The sequence below is a fragment of the Falco punctatus genome (assembly GCF_963210335.1).
Source record: "Falco punctatus genome assembly, chromosome: 6".
Classification (NCBI taxonomy): Eukaryota; Metazoa; Chordata; class Aves; order Falconiformes; family Falconidae; genus Falco; species Falco punctatus.
In genome coordinates this window covers 81,559,458-81,575,121 of record NC_137585.1, presented here as the reverse complement: position 1 = coordinate 81,575,121, position 15,664 = coordinate 81,559,458, and the positions used below count along the sequence as shown (strand labels likewise).

General features: G+C 37.3%; 1 protein-coding gene and 1 long non-coding RNA gene across 2 annotated transcripts in view; one reads left to right on the top strand and one right to left on the bottom strand.

Moving 5' to 3' along the window:
• Positions 1-15,664, bottom strand: part of KCND2 (potassium voltage-gated channel subfamily D member 2) — a 290,804-nt gene that overhangs the window by 245,965 nt on the left and 29,175 nt on the right. The window lies entirely within an intron of this gene.
• LOC308066549 overlaps positions 1-15,664 on the top strand; it is a 50,120-nt gene that overhangs the window by 32,268 nt on the left and 2,188 nt on the right. Inside the window, exon 1 of the long non-coding RNA XR_013929192.1 lies at positions 1-15,664. This exon is cut by the window's left edge and continues 32,268 nt beyond it. This is a non-coding gene — a long non-coding RNA (uncharacterized lncRNA).

The window sequence follows — 15,664 nt, the reverse complement described above, 5'->3', positions numbered from 1 at the left end:
GACAGCTCTTAATGTGACTATTTTTTCTTTTTGTTACTGTTGTTGGAGAAATAGCTATTTTTAGCTAAATCTTTTTATGTGAACACTGTTTCCTTCCAAAGTTGCTGGTTCACTAGTTTATTTTTTTAATATGTAGAATATGTGGGGAATATACTCGGCCACATCTGAAGGCTGACCTTTTTCTGAAAATATATATCTCTAGTTTCTAGGAAGGACCAAGTACCTGAGAAGTTTGAAATGGTAAAACTAAGGTGCTTCTGAACTGTAACCTAACAGACAAAACTAGATAATTACGGTGAAGGACAAAGGCTATTGAAAGTCACTTCTATGTCTGAGAAACAATGGCTCTGTTGAATATGCACTAGTTTAAGCTTTCACTTCTGAAAGAAGACACCTTTACACAAACATGAGGGTTTAACAGATTTGTGATGGTGGTCTTAAGTGAGCTAAAAAGAAATAATCATAAAATGCTTTTATAGTTAATTCAATTATCCATTAGTGAAATGTTAAGTAATCCGTGTATTTTTGTTTTAATGTGTGCCTGTAACAGTGTAAATACATTTTTCTTCCAAAATTTTTTATTAAAAGTAAAGAAAATATTCTGACTGTAACAATACACATTAAACACCTTATGCACAGGAGAAATAATCTCTTGAATTACATGTTCTAGGACCTTCATCTTCCAATAATCCCAGCAGAATTTCAAGATCAATGTTTTCAACAAAGGATTAAAAATTCCCAAAGGCTATGAAAGAATGTTTATGCATTTTCTAATCAAATTGTGGTTTGCAACTTTAAAACTGTTCTACTCAAATAGATACAACAAATCTCCAGTTTTCAGAATTGTTTTTTTTTCATAATTTACAGGCAAAGAGGCATAATGTTCTATGTTACTATGTTAACACACTATCAAAGTAGAAAGGATTTTAAGTTAAATTAACTGTTCTTAACTAACTAGGTAATAAGTTTATTATCCCATATATTGTGGACTAGGCTAGCACACTTAAAATTTGACTTTGAAACACAACACTTGTAAGTACAAACAGCATGCTAAGTTTAAAAAGCAGTCTTTGTACCAAGTGCTAACAGGTTTATATGGAACTTGCATTTCCAGTCGGAACCTCCACACTTTCAATACAGACTTAATGCACTTTTCTTATCATTAGGCTTATAGTGAACTTCACCCATTCTGTATTTTCTGCTCTGGTTACTCCCAAATTCAGCTAGCCCTGCAGTTTTCTTCTGGACTCTCTTAATGTCATTCAGTTGTCTAAACCTGGGTATGTAGCTCTTACGATGGCCTAGGGCATCTGACCTGGCCATCTGCTCTTCCAAAAAAAGCAATGGACCTCCTGTAGGTCATAGACGTCTGTCTACTAGCCCTGTGTGGAAGTCTTGGAACCCCTAGGGTGTCCCACATGGCACTCAGTACACACCTGTCTTCATAGAACTGAAAGGAGCTCTCTGTCCTCTCTCATGTCCTGCCTTGAGCTGGCTTTGGAGTACTGTAATCCATTAGGTTTGAACCTGGTTTAAAATTAATATCTAACTTCATAAGTGTGCATACGCTTGTGAATTGGTGTTTAAATTGACTGTAGTCAATTGGTGAGGCCAGTGATGCCTGCTCATCTACAGCAGACATATTTCAGATGCCTAGCGACATTTGAAAGAGCTCTGTAGAGTTTCTGTATGTAAATGAAAGCTGTGACATAATCCCAAAGGAGACATGCATCCCGCAGGAGAAGCAGATACCAGGCAAGATGTCATAGGCTGTATGAAATGGCATTACAGGTCTGTTTAAGCAACTGAATCCTAAGTCAGCTAAACATCCATCTCTGTGGACACCTTTCAATAGCTACCTTCCTTCTCTGGAGCAGAATTTGATTTCCAACACTTACCTTCACAGGCAAGATCTCTACACAAAAGTCAGCATCACAGTGCCTGAAAAGTGGATGCCTGACTGTGACAGGATCTTTGGAAAGAGATAGGCACCTTTGTTTATCAATGATCATCGAGATCTCTTGAGTTGTTTCATTCCATTGACTCAATGAAAAGGGCAGTCAAGTCTGCAGAACAATTCAGTGCACCAGAATGCTGAGTAAGGCAGTATCTGGAGACAACTAGTAGGAAGAACATAGGTGTTCACACTGGACCTAGGGTATCGATAATGAAGCTGAGCTAACTTTGCTGCTGAGGATGCTGTACATGTTTTGCATAATACTCTAGTTGTTATGAGCATCTCTCCAGGCAAGAAGAATTGCCCAAGGAGGAACTTCAGCTGAAAAGCAGAAACTATTCCTGCTTGTCTTCTTAATGTTCCTCTCTACTCCAGTCTCGAAACTCTGGAATACGCTGCTTCTTATGTCCTTCTGTTGGAATGGTCCCTGTACATTTTATCCCTAAATGCTGTGCAAATGGGCCACGTTGCTTCTGCACATATTTATGAATGAAAGTAATGACACTTGATGCAATTAGCTATTTTCTGAGTCAATCTGCTATTTCTAAATCCTTCTGGAGACTTAAGTGAGGTTTGCATTTTAGAAGAGTGAAGTCAGGAAAATAAATGCCTGTTTCCCTGACTGAGGTGCTTCTAACCATGCAAAAGGTATGGGTGTAAGCACCGAAGAAACTGAGACCAATGTAAAGGTGTCTAAGGAATCGAGATGCTCAGAGCAGGCGGCTTTCTTCTGTCTTGCGTCCAGAAATATCTTTCCATGTTCCTTGAAGTAGATGTTTTGGATCCATTGATTATGACGGAAAGCTTTAGTCAGTGCGCACAAATAGGGTGCTTTTTTGTATCTTTGATTCAAAGGAGGAAGGGGATAAAGATACACATCCCAGTTTATTTTGGTGCAGGTTTGGGAGTGGGGAGGTTCTGTAGCAGGATCTTATGACAAGTAAATATTCCAGAGTGCTATAGTACAAAAGCAGTACTTCCAAGCTTTCATACAGACTTCAAGGAATAAACAAGAAGGTGACTTAAAGGAGTCCTGAATCGTTAATGGATACCCCAAGTTTGATAGACTCTTTCAACAGAGACATTCTGAAACCAAAAACATCTATGCTGACTTGTTCATTGTTCCTCAGGCATTTTAATGATTGAATCTATCTATCTATCTATCTATCTATCTATCTATCTCTATCAATCTCATCTCTCTCTCTCTCTCTCGACCCCCCTACTCACCACCCCCCTCTCTTTTGCAAGTTTATCAAGATAAACATGTATTGGGAGAGAACTGCCTATTTCTGTAGCCATATCAAGATGGACAAAAGAGCTATAAATTCTGTTCAGTACTGATGTCTACAAGGCTCTCAAATTCTCCTAACTTTTCATATGTCAAGGAGCAGAAGGATGGGGATGAAGGAAAGACATAAAACTTCATCATCATTCATGAATCATAGGCTTGCTCTAACATTTTGCTCAACTGAAAGCACACTTTCCTGATGGCTAAAAATATAATAAATCTTAAAAATCAATCAATCTGCTTTAAGCAAACCTGAAGAATTCTAAAATCCTCCTTTCAATGTATAATTATTACTGTTCAATGTATAGTACAGACAGGCTTTCCTTTTCACTGATGAGATTTTAAACAGCTACTGGTTACTTTGTAAATTATATTTTTCCCTAGATTTACTGTTAAAGCAAGGTATTTGACTTGACAGATCACTCACATTCAGCTTCTCTCAAAGGAAGGGAAACCTAGCATTGACTGGTAAATGTATATGGATAAGTATATTTGCAGTCAAATGAAGACTCATTCTTGAAGTATTTACAGCAATCAGTATTATCCCTGAGCCAAATATGTCTGCATTCAGTCTTTAATGAGGCAAAACCACAGAGGAGTTGAAAGAAGGGGCTACCAAGCACGGTGTCTTATTTAATGAACATGAAGAGTGCTTTCTGTAATGCCCATGGGGCAGGCATTGCAGGGTAGGATTTGAATGACCATTTTCCTCAAATTTCTTCGCAGCCCTAAAAGTGAATTTTCATGGTTTGGCTTTATCGGCAGTATCAGTGTCCCGCAGCAAGGCTTTTCACCTCCTGTTGCAGTAACAGAAAAAGAATTATGGAAAGGCTTCTAAATTAATACTTTCCCTGTGTCTGCAGAATTAAAGGACAGGTATATATGAGAAATACACCAGGCAAGGCATGGGTTGTCAGCAGAGGTGACTTTTACCTGTGCTGCAGTTCAGGCATCAGCAGAGCAGTAGCGTGGTATGTGACCAAAGCAGGGAAGTGACAGCAGTGTAAAGCCTGACCATGAGCAACATAAAAATGTATGAATGCCACGGTTTACATCTTACAGCAGCAGGTCAGGCTAGTCGTTCTTTCCAGGATGTGAATGTAAAGTGGATGCTGCATGTAACATCCAGTGTTACTAGTCGAAAGGGCTGCAGTTATTTTACCCGGTTCTGTATGTGGTGCAAGGTAAATAGAAAATCTGATTTGTTTCACCTGCTGAAGACAGAAAAATGTGAGTTGACAACCTGGCTTATACAGGGGATGCAAATTAGTCAAAAATTATGTCAACACAATTTGCATTTTTCTTGTTAAGGATATTCCGCATTGAGCTTCCGGACAGCTAAATAACAGTGTCCAGGGATTTTAATCTTTTAGGGACCAGTTTATGAAAAGGCTTAAGAGATGTAATTTCATCATCCTGCTATTTTCTTAATATATGATTTTGGTATTTTTACTATGCTACAACAGCTCAATGTTTGTCAACTAGTGGACACATTTGCAGATAAACTGAACCTTTAATTCAATAAAATCTACTTAAATATTCTGTAGGAATTTATGTGATAAAAAATCACCAACTCAGTGATGATAATAGAATGTAACAAAAAAAAGTTTTCATCCTCAACCATACCAATTAAAACATTACAAAAAGCATTAAATGAAACACTCGAATTTCATTAAACCATTCAAAATAAATTTGGGGAAATGTAGTATTACAGCTGTATAAGCAGTGGATGGTCAAAATCATGGGAAGTTATTCTCTCCTGTGTTTTGCAAGACCAAAACCGACTGTCTTGCTTTATGTTATAGATATGTTTCACTTAGAAGAGAATATAAAAAATTAGTGGAACTTATCAGAAGCTATGACATTTGTCAGCTTTACTGGCAGCACAATACTGTTTTCCTGATCAGAAACTATTTTCATTACCTTCAAAGCATAATTTAAGAACTAATTTAATCAATTTTTTTATTTAAATTGAATGATAAAGAAAGAGGCGTCTTAACAGAAATGTTTTCTAATTACCTATATTATTTTTTTTTGTTTCTACTGATGAAAATATTTGTTTCCATGTTTTATTCCCCCACCATCATATTTAATGACACATTTAAACTCTACAAGAAATACTTCCTTAGAAATAGCTTTTTATATCTTATGTTTGGTTTTCCTAATTAGTACGATTAAGACTGGCATGAGATGTTTAATTGCTTAAAATATATTCGTGCTCTTTAAGATTTCATAACATGAAAACAAAAATAGTATACAATGCTGTTTTGTATAATGCAATGTGTGCACGTGCCTCTGTGGGTGTGTGCATAAGACAGCATTATGAATGGGAGTTTTAACTTTAGTAAAGATTGAGCCCTTGGTTTTGGCTGCTGCCTTGGAAGTGACGCCATCAAAGAAGGTTGCAGATCCTGAATGATTAGGCATAAGCTAGGGTGCAAGGGAAAGCAGAAACAGTCCTACTAGGAACAGACTAGTGGAGGAAAAAAAGCCATCCTGAGGCACATTCTTTTTATTTAAAATATTATGCAGTGTTCAGAAGGTTTGTGTTCCATACTTATTGAGTAGATTTTTTCATAGGGAAAACGACATACAGAACAAAATTAAGAACTTCTGTTTTTCAGGCACAGGCACATTTGTTGAGCTGCAGCAGTCAGTGGTGGTAACTGGATTTTCATGGAAGTAAATGATGACTCACTACGATTGAGTTCATAAAGAAGTATAAGATTGATCTACTCAGTGGGCAAACTAACAGTTCAACGAGGCAAGATCAGCTTAGTCCACAAAGGCTTCAAAAACCATGTAAACACAGGCAAATGGATTATAGCTGGCTCTAAACCCAGTGAAAAATAGCTCATGCACACTGTAACTACAGCTTATTTTTAAAGATGAAAAATAACATGCACAGACTGTATTATTTTGTAACAAACCGGAACAGAACAGTTGCAGAAACACATGAAGGAGGCCATTGTACAGAACAGCTTTCCTTTCAGATCTTTCCGTTGATAACGTCAGAAGGTTCCACTTAGCTTTGTTTAACCAGATGTCAATGAACAAAAAAACCCTTTTCCTGATCTGTTCTCCAGTGTAAAGCAATGAAATATTAATTAACGTTACATTTATCTGGCTATTCAATTTAGAATAGTTCATTTTCTAAAGGCAGGAGAAAAGAAAGAGTAATTGACATCTACGAGCAGGTGTTCCTCATGCCAAAAAAATGGCTCACTTTCATTTATTTAAAAAGCTGGAAAATGCACATTTGTTTGGGAAAGCCATTTATCCAGAGAAATCTTTAATTACATGCACCATAAAACAAGTGCAAAATGCTATCTCCTTAGACCTGTAACTTTAAGCCATTGCAGAGCATGAGCTTCCTAATTTCACCGGAGAATAACAGTCGCTACTTCACTCTGTTGTTGCATGACAGCTGTATATGAACAGCTACTCTCTCTATGATGTGAAGTGGAGGGATGCCACATGACTAGAGGCAAAGCAATGCATTGTGTCAATGTCGTTTCTGTTAAAGATCTTGTAGCCTGACATCCAGAATGGAGTTGCACATTCGTGTTCAATGGATAATATTTCTGACAATATACTCTGGATGGCCTTGAGCTGATTACCACTACTTCAGAAAACAGTTGTTACTGAATTGTTTCCTTTCACTAGACTCTGCCTGAGGAAGAATAGCAAGCAAGACTGGATTTAGTGCTGGAATAGCGTAACTTTGTAATTGCCCTACTTTGGTTCTTGAAAACAATTCTTTGTCGAGGACAGGAAACAGCTTGCCTACAGGTGCAATAATGGGAAGAGTAGAGCTGATCGAGATGACTGTCTGCAAGATTATTTCATGTTTACATGCTAAAACTTTAGCTACTTAACAATAACAAACTTAGGTTAAAGGCAAATGGTATCCTCAGGACCACCGCTCAGACTATCAAGCAGAGCTGTACACAACACCCTTAAAATTTATTCAATATTTCAATCAAATTAGCAAAATGTTTGACTACAACGAGCTACCTGAAAGGTTCTCACAGTTGTTTCTCAAAGTCGTTTCTCAACAGCCGGCAGTATTGCTGTCCCGCAATAATGTTATTATCTGGTATCAATCATGGATCTTGTGTCACAAGCAACTTATGGATTGACTTTCAAACCAGATTCGAGTCTCAGAACTGACAGTGGAAGTGCGTATGTATGGGGATTTAGGACCACTTAAACCCCATGAAGATGTAAGACATTAGGGTGATGAGGTGACATGATAATTTTCTGTGGAACTCAATGAGAAGTCTAACCCAGATTTCCAGTTGATGAGGGAATGGAAGGATCAGCTTTCACAGAATCACAGAATGGTCAAGGTTAAAAGGAACTTCTAGAGACCATCTAGTTCAACCCTCTACTAAAGCAGGGGGTGTTTCTCAGCTATGAACCAAATCTAAAGCATGTCCTTCCTTCAGCCTTCTGAGATGTGAAACTGTTAGTCCTTAAATTTCTCAGTATATGATCAGTAAGGTCAGCCTAGATGGCCAACCAGTCCTACAGTTCTACAGATGCAGCCATATACACACATACCTGTTACTATTTTTAAAATTATTGCACTAGTAAAGATGAATTTTCCTGTGATGTTTATTCCTCGAAGAGAGATTTTCATAACAATTTACTTCAGAGGCAAGAAACACAGCTCATCCAGAACGTAAATACTTGCTAGGATCTTGCCTGTGTTTAGAAGCTCCAGTCATGGAGATTTCTGAAGGGTCTCTGCATTCTGCATACCAGCCCATCATAGCAAACACTTAAACAAAGAAACAATGACTTCTTAAGCATAAAATCCACCTCAAAACCTGAAACTGATTAAACAGACAAACTATGAAGACAGCCATTGCATTGGACTATCTATTTAACTTAGGAAAACCTTGAAAAGCTTACAAGAGAAGAGTCACTGAGCACTGAACCTAAAAGCTCAAATGAAAGCTGCATAGAATCACTCAGAAAAGCTGGAAGTAAAGAATATGAGAGGATGGAAGGAAAACCCGCCTAATGCCAAACTCCTATCGGGAGCTCCCATGTTGCCTAAAAGAAAGTTGAGAAAATTTCAGGGGAAGCTGAACTTGCTGGTACAAGCATAGCATGTGGCAAGACTTAATTTTTTTTCACCTTGGAGTGCCAGAAAATGTATTAACTGTTAATAGCCTGAGTGTCCTCTTGTGGTTCTGGTATATGTATGTTCTTTAAATTATCCATCATTTATAAAATTCTTTACTTCAAATAATCTGTATTTTCCCAGACAAACAGGATCTGGGATGAATATTTAATATAAATATATATGTATTAAATATATGTGTAGATACACAAATAATTAACCCTGTTTTTTCTTGATAAACATTTCCACATTCCAAGGCCGCATTCTATAAGTTGACCTAAGCCTCTTTCCCATTAATGCATTTTCATTAGGTCAGGTATTGGCCATAATCCTCATCCCAGTAAGCTCAGAGGACATTTGACATCAATTTCAATAGGAACAAGCAATTTTTGCATGTATTTGTATAAATCCAAATAGACTTTGGGCACCTTTCATGTGACAACCTTCTTCTTCTCTGTTTTAATTTTGTATACAGGAGACTAAATACCCCACACAGACCTCTATCCATCGAACTCCCAATCAGATTTGCTAATCAAAATTTTCTATTCATCAAATAGCATTATTCTTCTTCATTCTTTTCCTTTAATAGCGGGTATAATCTTACTGTGATCACTGTGCTTAGATGAAAGAGATAAAGCTGTATCATCTCATTAAAACATCCTTTAATATGGGTATCTGCCCTCTTAAAAGGAATAGAAGCAACTATAGATTTCCCACTGAAGCTGCTACTAACTCCATTCTGCATTTTCTATTCAAAAAAATTCCCACTGTGAAAAACTTGACAGTGCTTACAAAGCCCTTACTGCAGGGTGTATCAGATTAAGATAAAGACATCAGTAAAGACTATCTGGTTTGCTCAAACTTGTACACAATATGCAAGCTCCCTCCCAATTTGTTGGATTAACAAGGATGACGCTTCTCAGTAGTGCACACGCTATTCCTTTATTTCATCATCTCGAACCTGACAGATTCGTGCAATACAGATGTTTAGATGTTTTTCAATTGTCTTACTTGAAACTTCTGTAAAGCTCAAATAAAACTACAGCAGATATTTTTAAGGCACAATGCAAATATTCAGTGCCATGGCCAGCATGCTTCCACAGTTCTTTCTGTCTTGTGAAATCTCAATACATTTTTACAGGGTCAGTTCAGCTGTATGAATATGCTTACTCTGGTTTCAATTAATTCTTGCCTTCATTACTTGAAACTAATTAAAACTTATAGCAGAGGATATAATCAGCTAAATAGCTCACAGCTTATTGCTGTGGACAACAAGCCAGTGTGATTCTCCAATACATACACAGGAATCACAATTACACGGGTTATATTACTTGCAATTTTGTCTCTGGAAAAAGTGCTCTGAGAACACTGCATACAGTTCTGCTGCACATAATTCAAGACTAATGCTGAAAATAAAGGTGAATTATTGGAATAACCACAGGAGTGACTAGGGCTTGGAAAACATGCTTCACAGTGAAAGACTCCAGGAGCACATTGCCCATTTAACTTCACTAAGGGACCCTGTTAACTGGTGACCAATTTGATCATAGTGAATACTGCAGTGTCCATCCAGAGAACACATACTGATGATAAACTCTTCCTTCGAGCTCAGTGGAAATAAGACAACTTCCAAATGTTCAAAATCGACGACAAGGTTGCATGGGATTCAGGTTTCTTCTGCTCAGATGCAGACATCCGTAGTATGAATAGTTGCCTCGACTCTTTACAGGCTGCGGACAGCTACGAACATTTCTATCATACTACTTTGTTCATCTTGGCTAAATGAACTGTGCTCTAAAGGGCCTATCACTCTCCACTGGAAAACTTGCTCAGTTGTAAAGGGACATCTAAATTAAGGTTTGGTGAGAACACCTCCTCCTTCATTCCTACTAGAAATGTCATACACCTTTCAACAGCTATTAAAAGACTGGTTCATTGATGGCTCTTCAAATAGAATAGGGAGCACTACTCCTAGGTTTAAACCAGAAGTATTTCAGAATACCCCTATACCTTGAGTCAGATAGGAGGTCTGATGCAGTGATCACAATGGTCTTACCTGACCTTAAAAAATAGATACAGCTGATTTAAACCAAAAAGGAATTTTCAGAAAAAAATCTTCTTCAGCTTAACTTTGATACTTTAAAAACATGCCATGAAACAAGTGCCATGATGTGCATAACCAAACCTAGATCTTATATTTCTGCTTCAACTCTTCAAATTCAATTTGGAGCTCTAGCTGAAATAAAATGAATTAATAATTAATTCCCTTACAAAGTCTGCATGAATGGACCTTTTGCAAAAAAAGAAAGGAGACCTGTATAAATAACTTTATGTCACCAAACCTTTAACACTATGGTCTTGATATTCTTACAGAATTGTTGTAATTGCATTTCACGGATGTATTAACTGTTTATTCTTTCCTGATAGCAATGTTTGTATGCTCATGGGTCAGATAATACTATTAGTATGTCCATAGAAAACACAAGTTTTCACTTCTGACTTAGAAATCAAACTGTAAGAGATAAAATAGGTGTCAGATGTAATAAAACTTGATAATTTCATTGCCACCTTCTCATATTAGCCTTAACCAAAAAGAAGAATGTCTCCATGCCTTCTTCTGTTTAGCAACCTTTATTATATGCCTACAGAATTCACTACTCAGTGTTGAAATAATACACTGTGTGTAAGAATTCAGTACAAGCTGCGCTCATGCCAAAGGAATTCTAAAACAGAACATAAAAATGCTCTCTCCTGTCTAAAAATTAAAATGTGAATAAGTTTTCAGCCTCGTAACCACACTAAATTATAAATGCAACAGAATACATCACATATTTAACATCAAAGTTCTTAATTCATTCAATAGCTGAAAATATTTTTGGCTCTGGTCCGAATCTTCAGCATTCTCAAATCTCCTTTATTCCTCATTTTTTTAATTGAGCTTGCAGTTTAGAAGATGTATTATAGACTTTTAAATCATACTGTAGGTGCAACTTCTTACGTCTTAAATCTACCATTTTAAATTTTACATGATAAATTGAAGGTTTAACTTTTTTTTTTCCCCTGTAGTATGTGGGAGTATTTGACTTGAACTCATAAGCGTGAAGCAGGTCCAGAGGTGCTTTAGAAACTCACACTTTCAACTTCAAAGTAGTAATATAAGCTTCTGCTTACAACCATGTGGGACATGTTTAGCTCTGGGCACATTTCACTATGTAACCTATATATGGCCAATGAGAAAGACCTACTTTTTTCCATAACCTGTTTTCCCCTTATAGAGTTTAAATTCCTATGAGTAATGAAAATCACATAAAATAATTTCAAAGCAAATTTTTAAAGGGAAGAAGTTTGATTGAAAGAAATTATTAAAATTATTTTGCTTACCTCTTATTCACTTGTTTCTGTATTGGGAATCTGCCATTCTAACTTGTAAGCATTAAGTAATTTTCTGCCCTCTTCCTAAGTTTTGAAGACAGGCAGGAAGTTTTCAATGTTTTCACCATTTTCCAGTATTGTTGGCTACTTTTACATTTGTATGGGATGAGCTTTGATTCTGACCATGGATACAGAGAGACCAATTAATTCAGGAGGGCCTGAAGGGGCAGAGAGACCACTGCTCACTGTGAAACAGTTTCATGGTGTCACGGCAGCGATATGGCTGCTCTAGATTCCCAATACGGCCAGCATTTAGTACAGGAATCATGGAGCTGTACTCTTCATCAAGGTAATACTCCATAAATATGAACGAAATTTGTCTCTGCAGGTTAACTTTTATAAACTTCTGTATATGCTTATTAGTAATATACACCAAAACTTTTAACTGCTTTTTTTTTTTTTTGTTGTTGGGTTTTTTTGGCATGATGTCATGGGAGCCTTCTAAGTAAAAATAAATGTCACTGTATTGACATATGCTTGCTCAAACTGAGTCCGGGATACTACCGCAAACAATTTATTTATTTTGTGGGGGTTTTTCAAACAAAATCTCTGGGGTTTGCAAATGCTTGAATTCACAGAGTAGCAAGATTGTTGTTTTTAGTCTTTTCTAGTCTATCTGTTCTGCAATATATTTTATGATTATTATTGAAATTTCTTCCAAATTCTCTCCACACCATGAAAAGTTACTGATTTTTAGTAAAACTATCCAATCACCACATTGCTTGAAGGAATGTATTTCTCTTAATCTTTACAGTTTGCAGTGTGATTGAAGAAATCAGTAAATAAATATAAAATAGATTTATAGTTTAATCTTCCTGTCCTGTTTTCTCTTGAACTTATTCAACTTCGAACGTTATTTTTTATCAAGTCACTGTCACTAACATTTCACATATCCCATAAGAGGAGGAGACTTTTTCCATTCCTGACATTTTACTGAAATGTATTTGTTTTATATTCTGAATTTTATTTCACTAAAATTATGTGTTCAGTTTCTTCTAAAATCAGATTATTAGTCCCTAAGCTTTTTCTATGTGCTTACCTTTGCAAAGACTTTTGCATGTTGTTATCTTCATGCAGCGGATATAATCAAGGTTGAGTAGAAGTTACGCCATTGAGTTCAGTGTGAACAGGACAGGATAAAAAGGAAATTTTTACCATTTTGATGTCCAGTTTTCCAATTCCCTTGCTTGGTTTGAAGGCACTTCTGTGGCCCCTGTGCAGTACTGCGTTTTTAAGGATAGAAGGCTTTTTTCCAAAACAAGTCTACCTCTGTTTCAAGATGATAATGAACAAATTAAGTGGAGGAAAAAAACCCAAACCAAACCAAAACAAACAAGGAGGGTGAACAGATGTCATTAACATGTTATTCTCTGAAATGATATTATTTAGAAAATATTTTGAAGGTTCTAAGTCTTTTTTTCAATGGGTAACCAAGATCAGATGTTCTTTTGAAGTGGAATTGCCTTTGTTCTAGAACTGTTTGGGATAAAGAGTTAGTATTGACTTATGAGAAAAGGCATTGTCTTCCATTAAGATAAATAAATAAATAAATAAATAGATAGATAGATTGATAGATAGATAAATAAATAAATAAATTTCCACTTTCCCCCAACAAAAAAAGACAAGTTACTAAAAAAGGTTGGAAATGAGGTATTATTTGTTCTGTTACACTTGTTCCAAAACACAGTAAATGCACTACAGCTACTGTAAGCCATCAAGTGATACTGTAGAGCTTGTACATAACAAGGGCAAATATACTATATTTTTGAAAGTTGTTTTTATAGCAAATAGAAAAATTACTATTAGAGATAGAGGAATGGGCAAAGAAGTTTTACTCTGATCCAATATCATAGATATCAAATCACCTGCAAAGGGTTAGTATGTTCCTATCTATGTTAGCACTGTTTCTATCTATACTGGACATAAGTGATTTATTTTTTCTGGTGTGTACTTATAAATTACACTGGATTTTTAAATTTTAAATCTAACTTCTATTGGCATCTACCTCATCTGTTGCACTTTCTGCTGAAGACACATAACTCACAGCCCTCTTATCCACTCTGTCATTGCATAGAGCCAGGGCCACGGGAACAGCTTTTTACAGCTGGCAGTCAAAAATATTTTGCTGGACTTCCTTAGTACATGAACAAACTCATCTGATGAAGTACCTGGAAACAACACCACAATGAGTCCAAAAAATGGTGAAGCAGAAACAGGGAAAATGTGTTCCCGAGCTTCAGGCTTTGCTGTCTTCATAAAAATATCTCAATACATATTTTTAAAATTTAACTGGCATTTTGTGTCATTTGAGTATTATCACATCCCAAGATTCTTAACTCTCTGATAATCAAAGCAAAGAAAAGTTAATGAGCCCAACAGCCACTCACAGTACAGGTGAGTACTCTTTGGTCATACAAAAAAGCCTTAAAGTAGCATAAATATATATATTAATTTTTATAAGATATTTTAATATCATGATTACATATATATATTAAAATGAACCTCCTAAGACTGGCAGCTAATATATTTATCTTCAGAATAACAGAGTTAAATTCAAGAACTGCAAGACAGAGGATCCAGATAACTACAAATGCCAGTCAGTATCACCTTGACCCCTGGGAAGGTAGTGGAGCAAATTGTCCTGGAAGCCCTTTCCAACCTATATGAAGGACAAGGTGACTGGAAGTAGTCAGCATGGATTTATGAAGGGAAAATCATGCCACAAGAAGCTGAACGACTTCAATGATGTAATGACCAGCTCAGTGGATGAGGAATTCTTTTTGGATCCATTTTATTTAGGATCCATTTATCTTGGATTTAGCAAAGCTATCAGGAATGTCTCCCATAATACTCTCCTCAACTAGCTGATGAAGCACTGGCTAGATCAGTGGACACACAGGTGAGCTGAAAACTGACTTAACTGTTGGGCTCAAAGGGTTGTGGTCAGCAGCACAAAGTCCAGCTGGAGGCCAGTCACGGGTGGTGTTTCCCAGGGGTCAGTACTGGGGCCAGTACAGCTCAGCATCTTCAGTAATGACCTGGATGGGGGGACAGAGTGCACCCACCCTCAGAAAATTTGCAGGTGATACAAACTTGGGAAGAGTAGTTGATACAGCAGATGCTTGTGCTACCAAAGGGACCTTAATAGGCTAAAGAAACGGGCAAACTGTAACCTCAAGAAGTTCAAGAAAGGGAAATGCTAAATCCTGCACCTGGGAAGGAGTAACCATGTGCATCAGTACAGGCTGGGGGTCGATTGCCGAAGCAGCTTTGCAGAGAAGGCTCTGGCAATCCTGGTGGATGAGCGAGCAATATGCCCATGAGCTGTAAAGGCCAACTGCCTTTCCTGGGCTGAATCAGGACCAGGATCTCATCACCTGCAGGTTTCAGGTGTGATCCTTTTCCCCTCCTCAGCACTGGGGAGGCCACAGCTGGAGTGCTGTGTCAGTCCTGCCCCCCCCGGGACAAGAGGGTGATAAACATACTGAAGTGAGTTGAACACGGGGCCCTGAAGATGATGAAGGGCTTGGAGCATGTCAGCTACATGGAGAGGCTGAGACAGCTTGCATTGTTCAGCCTGGAGAAGATGCTCAGGGGTATCTTATCCATGTACATAAATTCCTGATGAGTGCAGAAGTTAAGAATATAGAGCCAGACTCTTCCCAGCAGTACCTGCAGAAAGGCCAAGTGGTGATGGGGGCCACAATGAAATAGGAAATTCCATTTAAACACAAGAAAAAAAATAATCATTGGGAGAGCAGTAAACACTGGAGCAGGTTTCCCAGAGAGGTTGTGCAATCTCCACCCTTGGATATATTCGATAACTGACTAGACATGACTCCGAGCAGCCTGC